Below are 8,900 nucleotides of genomic sequence, written 5' to 3'. Positions count from 1 at the left end.
TAAGAGGGTGTGCACACCAGCGTGCCTACTGTCCCTATTCTGCTGTCCCCATTTATTCATGCCCATTTCCTGTGTTCATGTCCATGTTTATATTTATACATGTTATCTCATACATGTTTGACAAAATAAATAAAATAAATAAATCTTCTATAGGTGCTACCTTTGGCTTCCTTTCCAAAGTGGGGGCGAAGGAACAGCGTGGTAGCTGCTGCAAAACCTGATGTTTTTTTTTCCCTTGGGCCACATCACCAACTCTTATCTTTCTGGGTATTTAAAGCAAATAAAGTGGTGTGCAAATTGTCTTTCTGGTATTTAAAGCAAATAAAGTGAGGATGGAGGTGACGGGAGGCTGTGTGTCTTGCAGATTAGGGTGAAGAGGATAGAAGGATTGCATCTTGGGATTGTTTATATCTAACCTTGTAGAAAGCAAATCACAACATTGCTTGAGGAAAATGTAGGTGCAAAGGAGTGGTAATGCTGGCAAACCTCGAGTGAGCTGGGTCTTTCGCATAGTTAAGTTAGTGGAACAAAAAAACAGAATACCTTATCAATGTCTCTCCTTGAGATTACTGTCTTTCAAATCAGGAAGGTTCCTTGTTTTAAAAAACAAAACATGAAGAGAAAGGATATTAATTTACTTCATTCCATAAAGAGGAAGTACATTAACTAAGTTTTCGCTCCTGTTTTCAATATCATGCAAGATGGAGCAAGCATCTGCATATTTAATCATAATAATTAAAAAAAATAGTCCTTTAAAGTCTTTTCTCCTTTTTATTTAAACGCAGCACAAACATTCTTTGGAAATATCTATTTCTGCCACATCCTAGAACAGAGACTCCATCTCATCCTCAGCTCATGAGAAATGTTTAACTCATCTTTAACTGCAACATAATTACAATATTATTCCAACACTGTCCAGTTGCAGCCGCAAAGCATATACAATATTCTACCTTTGGATCATTTATTACATCTTTCTGAGAATTGAATTGTGTTTTTAAAATAAATATACTGAACATATACTGTTTTAGACATTTTTATTAAAATGATTGTTTTGTAAAGTTTTACTTGGTTTTGCTGTTGAATTTTGCTTTGTAAAGCAAAATTATAAACTTTTTTCCTTTGATTTTTTGTCACTTTGCCCCCACCCCCCCTTGTCTTTTATTTTTTCAAATAAAGTATGGTCACCATACCTTAGAGCCTTTCTTCACTAGGAAGTTTTTGCATAGCTCAGCTGTATCACCATTTCCTGGGATAACCCAAGCCCTCCTCACTGGCTATCAAAATGAATTGATATCATTGATTGTAGTGGTGAGATTATTTTGAAGATGCTGATCCTCCGCCTAAGATCAGGTATTTCCATTGGGGTTTATGGGTGGTTAACTGCAGCTGGATTTATTACCTGAATTCATCCCCAAAAGAGGAGCAACTGGAATGAAATGTAGATGCTTTGATTCTGACAAATTAAGCAAGGAAAAAAAATGGTTTGCATAAGGGGACAATAGCTTATGCAACTGAATGTACACTTGCACTAAATATATATTTAATATGTCTATGCTTTATTGAAAATTATTAGCCTGGCTACATAGACCAAAAAGCCAGGGGTGCTAGTGGCATTTTCCCTCTTTTTCCTTTAGCTGGTGTTACAGTAGAAGAGACAGATTTGTGTGAACTGAGGAGGTCAGTGTAAGAAGTGAGTTGGGGATGGGACATTATGCAGTAGAAATTCAGTTCATAATCTGTTGATTCTGGTAGTCGGTGACTGAAACTCATAAAGGAATATCTCTTCCGCCGCCTTGAGTTTGGATACAAATCCTTTCTTAGCAAGTATCTAGAAGCCAAGAGGAACACATGTGCCAAATTTCAAGTTTATGGGCTTTACAATTTTGGAGATTTCATGATGAGTGAGTGGATTTGGTTTTAATATATATCTAGATTTGAGGAAATACATACAGTATAAAGATAAAAAGTATTCAGTGCATCTGAACAGTACAATTATTTTTTGAATTGTTTGCACTATATAATAACATCAATTCAAATTGGTTTGTTTCTTGATTAACTTCATGTAGTATTTTTTTTTGTTAAAAAGAAGGGATAGATGAAGTCTGAACATTTTTTCTCACAAAATAGTTCAAAAATAGAAATAGGAACTAGGATTGCAACATAAGGGCAGAACTGCAAACTGTTCACAGCTGATGCATGTGGTTGGAAATCCCCTCAAGAAATGCAAATATGCATAGTATCATGTTGGAAAATTAAAGATGAAAATTCCCCGCTGGAAAATCCAAGATTAGCAGTGATTTGCCATTTCACCGCTTTTTAATGCTTGATATTGCGTAACACTGTAGCAAGACTCAAACATTTTACTGCTTGAAACAATGTCTTAATTTTATACTGGGATGGAATATGATCTGCCATTTTATATGATTTTAATAAGGTAAGTTAGAGATACAAATACCATAAAGGGTTCAGGAGGGGCAGCTTAGGGATTGCTGTTCTTCCTTCACAAACAGCATAAGTGAGGAATTCAGGAACTTTCACTTTTTAAGATTAATTAATTAGCTTGATTTTTATCCTGATTTATTATTTTTATAAATAACCAAGGGATATACATACATAATACTCTTTCCTCCTTCCATTTTCCCCATAACAACAACCATGGAAAGTGAGTTGGGCTCACAGAGAAGAGGGAAGTTTTTTACCCTGAGGCATAGCTGATAGTAATCAGCGGACTTGTTCTGCCTGCTACCAAGACTTTTGGAAAACTTTTGTGCTGTTATAGGAGGAGGCTTAAGGCTCCACTTGAGACAGTCAATGTTATATCCACTGTGCGCATTGTTTTCTCTTTTCTTCTTTTGGAGCTGGAGTTGGACACTTGAAAGGGAACACTTCGAGCTGAACCTTTCTTCTTTTTTATTCTCTTCTCTTTGAGGTTTGATTTTTTTGTGTTGATGTATTTGCCCCCCCTTCTTTCCTTTCTTCCTGATATGAGCCTCCTCCTGTACCTTTTTTAGATCTCTCTATGGGACTATATTTATATATTTTTTCCGTATAGATAGCAGCAAAGTAAGTTGGAACATTGCTTAAACTGGTAGCAGATAGCTTATGAAGCAGTGGGATATTCTTAACTTAATTGATATGAGCTGGGCAAAGGGGGGGGGGGGGGAAACCTCGGCATTACCTAATCAGCCATCCCCATCTACAACTCCTCCAATAACACACAGAACTTTAGACAATATGGCCAGCACCTTAACTACTATACTAAACAGGTTCTGAAGTAATCATAACTTTACGACACCCAAACCCCCAAAAGCTGTAATTTGCTTAATTGAGGTTGGTGATGGTTACATTTTAAGCCATAATATATGAAGGCATTTTATTTTTAATAACTCAGTGGTTCTTCAACGGTTTGACCAACTATCCTTTTTTCTTATCTCAAATATGAAATTATTTAATCTTTAATCCCTATTAAAGAAAACCAGACTCTCCTGTATCACAAGTGTCTCAGCTATGGCAATTTCAAACTGAATCTTTGACTCATAAACAAGCTATTATAAATTGTTCCACTAATCTGAGAATATGCACAAATGACCTTCGGTTGATGATAGCCCCACTTAAAGAGTAATTGTATATACCATATTTTTCGGAGTATAGGATGCTCCTAGTTTTTGGGGAGGAAAACAAGAAAAAAAAATCTGCCTCTGCCTCCCAGCATCCATCTGGTATTCATTGGGCCTGTTCGGCGTGGCCCATTTGGTGCGGCCCTTTTGCCATTGCCATGGCCCGTTTGGCATGGCCAGTTTGCTGCCACCATGGCCTGTTCACTACAGCCCATTCACCGCCGCCTTTTCAGCATTGCTGCGGCCTGTTCCTTGTGTTCTGTTTGTTGCTACTGCGGCCTGTTTGTTACCGCCGTCCATTTGCCATGGCCCATTTGCCACCACCATTGCCTGTTCACCACAGTGGCAGCCAATTCTAGAACAGGTGATCAGCACCGGCACCAACCCCCCTTCTTCCCTAGCCGCACTATTCGCTGTATAAGACACACAGACTTTTCCACCCACATTTGGGGGGGAGTGTGTCTTATACTCCAAAACATACGGGTATGTGCCTGTCACCTATAAGGTGACTCAGGGTATCTCTATAAAATAGAGGTAGATTGACTTCAAAAGCTCTTTGTATCAAATTTGACTCTTAATTAATTACTGGTTCAGATTTCTTGGCAACTGTATGCTTTCTTTCATAATGTTTCCCCCCCAAATTTCTCAATCCAGTCTTTAAAACTCTAGTACTCTTTAGTAGTCTGCCTTCTAAGTACTAAACAGGTCCAAATTATCTTAATCTTGAAACCCAAACTGAGCCAAGTGCTGCTACTGTTGAGATGTAAAGTGTCTTGTAATGTGTTTGTGATAGGAACAGCATCCAGCAATCTTAACTGAAGAGGATCCAAATGATAGTTATATTCATGTATACATTAGATTCTAGGCATTTGGGGGTCAAGAGTAAAAGCTTTAGAAATATATATATATAGATTACAAGCTGTTAAATATTTAATACATTGTGCAGCATACTGCACATGTATTAAATAGAAAGTAATTACATAGGAGTTTTATTTAGCCAAAAGATGAGATAAGAACTTGCTTATATTTTTAAAAGTCTAAACCTTATAACATGTTTTATTATTACTTGGAAGCTAAAAGATTATAAGAAAGCATTTATTTACTTATATTCAAGGGTTTTCTCTTTGGCTGTGTTGCAAGCAAATCTGCTTCAAGCACTTAAAAAAAATCCACACTTTGAAAACATAATTTGGAATTTAAAAATAGAAGTCTTATTTAAAATATAGTATATGAACATTAAAAGTAAATAGAACAATGACAGATTGATTAGAAAACTGTTAAAATGCATTCATTCAAAATATTAATATATTTAAAGGTGTGGAGAACAAAAAATGTCTTTGGTACACTGTGGACGGTATTCACAAGCTGAGGGGTTACCCTAAAAATGTCTGCTCCTACACAATTCGTCATTTCCTCTCAGCATGGGAAGGGGTGAGAACAAGGTTTCTGTTTTAGGCTATAGGAAGGCACATACAGGAAGAGTATTATTTTAGATAATATGATTGCAGGCCATGAAGAGCCTCTCTTTAATAGCAGCACTTTGAAGTTGACAAAATATGATACTAATCCTTGAGAGCCCTTTGGGTGTTAAAGTTGAGATGACAACAAAGGTCATGCTTCAGTGAACTTCAGTCTTGAGCATTCTTCCCTGCTACTGTTGAATTACCTGTGAATTGTACAGAATTTTTCTCTCTATTTCATGAAAGATTAACGGATGTTTGGTCATGTTAGGCATATCTGCATAAAATTTATTTTTCATTCATATTTTAATAGAATACCATCTATGTGGACATTTTAAAGCACACTGAAAAAGAGCACTTGGAATCTTGCAATCTTATTAGCCTGGTAGGTCGCCGGTGGGACCCTGCCCTTCTGATTGGTCACCAGGTCCTCTACTTCTATAACTATTTTGGTTGTGGGTATAAGGTCAAATGACTTGATTGTGCAGGCTACACCGTGTACTGCGCATGCTGGAGATTAGTGCTTGGTGTTGGTCAAGGCCAACCGTCCTGCATACCAACCTGATGATGCTCCTTGAAGATGGAACTCACATGACACCTAAGGGATTTGCAGATTGGACAGTGGGATGAGGGTTACCAGGGGGAGGGGGTTGGTCACATATTGATATGTATGATTTCACACACTTTTGCCTCAGATCTTGCTTTGCTTAGTTGCTATCTTTTCATAACCAGTAAAAGTATTCTTAATTCTGCAAAATGGAGTTAAGTGATTTCTTTCTTGGTTGCTGAGGGAGGCTGGCTTGAACTGCGCAATTGACCTGCACAGGTCTGGGTGAGCCACCAGAAGTCCCGCCTACCTGCGTGACTACATCACAAGTCCATTGAGCCCATCTAAGAGGAGAGGGGTGTTAGATACCAGAAACATTGGTAATGGTTTAGACCAAGGTCCTCTGTTCCAGCGGGAACAGAGATTCAATCGGATTGGTTGAAGGGTCTGACAGCTCCCTATAAAAGGGCTGCTGTCAGACTGAACCTTTGCGGGATTGTACATAGTTGACTTGCGTTAATAAAGAGCTGTTCGTTACTCTGAAGGCTGAGTGTGCCTTCATCCCGCCCAGCCGCCCTGTTCAGGGTGACCCGCTCCCTCCTGAAAGGTGAGGGGGTGAGGGAACCCCTGCAGGGAAGAGCTGAGGAATTTGTTCAGTTTCTGTTGGATAAAATCACTCAGTTTCGGACAGACCTTAACTCCGCTTGGGCAGTGTCAGCGGAGATGCCGAGGGAGGGTCTTGATCAGATTTCCTGGAATGAGTTCGAACTTGTCACTCCTGAGGAAGTGGACAAGGCCATTGGAGCGATGAGTGCCTCCACCTATTTACTGGACCCGTGCCCCTCCTGGCTGGTCTCAACCAGCAGGGAGGTAACACGAGGCTGGCTCCAGATGATTACGAATGCGTCTTTACAGGAGGGATCTTTCCCGCAGCCTTAAAAGGAAGCGGTGGTAAAACCCCTCCTCAAGAAACCTTCTCTGGACCCAGCTATTCTTAAGAACTACCGTCCTGTCTCCAACCTTCCTTTTTTGGGGAAGGTTGTCGAGAAGGTGGTGGCGCTTCAACTCAGACGGACCTTGAATGAAGCGGATTACCTAGATTCCTTTCAGTCTGGTTTCAGGCCTGGGTGCAGCACTGAAACCGCTTTGGTTGCATTGATCGATGATCTCTGGTGGGCCAGGGATAGAGGTATTCCTCTATCCTGGTGCTTCTTGACCTCTCAGCGGCTTTCGATACCATCGACCATGGTATCCTTCTGCGACGTCTGGAGGAGGTGGGAGTGGGAGGCACCGTTCTACGGTGGTTCTCCTCTTACCTCTCTGGTAGGTCGCAGTGTTGGTCGGGGGACAGAGGTCGACCTCCAGGCCATTCAAATATGGGGTGCCGCAGGGTTCGGTCCTGTCCCCCCTCCTATTCAACATCTACATGAAGCCGCTGGGTGAGATCATACAACAGCACGGGATAAAGTACCATCAATATGCAGATGATACTCAATTGTATCTATATGTCCTGTGCCAGCTCAATGTAGCAGCGGACATGATGTGCTGATGCCTGGAAGCTGTCAGGATCTGGATGGGGATGAACAAATTGGTACTCAATCCGACAAGACCGAGTGGCTTTGGATGTTACCCCCGAGGGACAGTTCAGACAGTCTGTCCTTGACCCTGGGGGGTGAAAATTTACACCCCTCAGAGAGGGCTCACAATTTGGGGGTCCTCCTGGATTTGCAGCTGACACTTGAACACCATCTGTCGGCTGTGACCAGGGGGGCCTTTGCCCAGGTCTGCCTGGTACACCAATTGCGGCCCTACCTGGACAGGGGGGCACTTCAGACGGTCACTCAGGCCCTTGTCACCTCAAGTCTCGATTATTGCAATGCGCTCTACATGGGGCTACCCTTGAAAAGCGTTTGGAGACTACAGCTGGTCCAGAATGCAGCCACGCGAGCGATATTGGGTGTACCAAGATACACCCATATTACACCTGTCCTCCGCGAGCTGCACTGGCTGCCAATTGGTCTCCGGATGCAATTCAAGGTGTTGGTTATTACCTTTCAAGCCCTACATGGCTTAGGACCAGCCTATCTGCGAGACCGCCTACTGCCATACACCTCCGAACGACTGATAAGATCCCACAGGGTAGGCCTCCTTTGGATACCATCAGCCGGACAGTGTCAGCTGGCGGGCCCCGGAGGAGAGCCTTCTCTGTGGCTGCTCCGACCCTGTGGAATCAGCTACCCCCCGAGGTCCGGACCTTACCCACTCTCATGGCCTTCAGGAAAGCTGTTAAAACCTCGCTGTTCCGGCAGGCCTGGGGCTGTTGACCTTAGTGTTAAGGTCCAGCCCTGATTAGAAAGTATGTGTGTTGTGAATTTTAAACTATTTTTTTACTTATTTTGCTTTTCTTTTTTTCTTCTTTCGTTGTAAGCCACCCTGAGTCCTCCGGGATTGGGCGGCCTATAAATTTAATAAATGAAATTCACCCGATCTAACAATCCAGTTACTGTTTTTATGATTCCTCCTCAGTGAGCCACAAGTCCCTGCATGTTGATTACCCTACATTGCCAAGACAGGCATGGATTTCCTGCCAGTTAATGCTACAAGCTCATTGCTTTATATTACCATCATTCTACAGTTCTTTGAGGTGGGATAAACATTAATCTTGGGGGTTTCTCCCCAATTCTTCTTGCATGTTAGAATGCTCTCCTCTGGTCTTGTGTTGCTTGGCATATTTGCTTGAATTATGTGATCACTTGGAGGATATGCAGAACTGGGGAAGCAATGCTTTTATGCAGAACCTTTGATAGAATATTGAACTCTTCCAGGAGATCAAAAGATTACTTTATACCTAGAGCTTTTTTAAAAATTATGTGATTTCCAACCCAATAATAGAAATGGTGTATCTCCTGAATAGCCCACCTTTTTGCTATGATAATCATGTAATATATTCTATAAGATAGGCTAAATACAGGGGTGGGAGTGGGGAATCCCTGGCACTCACTCAGCCCATGGGAACAACTGAAAGGTGGTTTTCTGCGGGTAGATGATTCTGGGCAGCAGAAGAAAGGAACTTACATTCTACCTACCTAACATTCACGTATGGGAGCAGAGTAACTCTCTATGGCCTCATTACCTAGGTGCAAAGGGAGGAAATAAGGCACGGCAATTTGTATTTACATGTTTTCTTTCTGACTCAAAGATGTAAGGAAAGTGAGTTAACAGAGTTATGAGGAAGAGTCCATTATTAGGTCCTGTCTTCATACTTTCAAAGGAGAT

The sequence above is a fragment of the Thamnophis sirtalis genome, unplaced genomic scaffold, assembly GCF_051295495.1.
Source record: "Thamnophis sirtalis isolate CommonGarterSnake01/CBP01778 unplaced genomic scaffold, rThaSir2_p1.2 scaffold_8, whole genome shotgun sequence".
Taxonomy (NCBI): domain Eukaryota; kingdom Metazoa; phylum Chordata; class Lepidosauria; order Squamata; family Natricidae; genus Thamnophis; species Thamnophis sirtalis.
The sequence above is the reverse complement of the archived record's forward strand: the minus strand, read 5'-3'. Positions refer to the sequence as shown.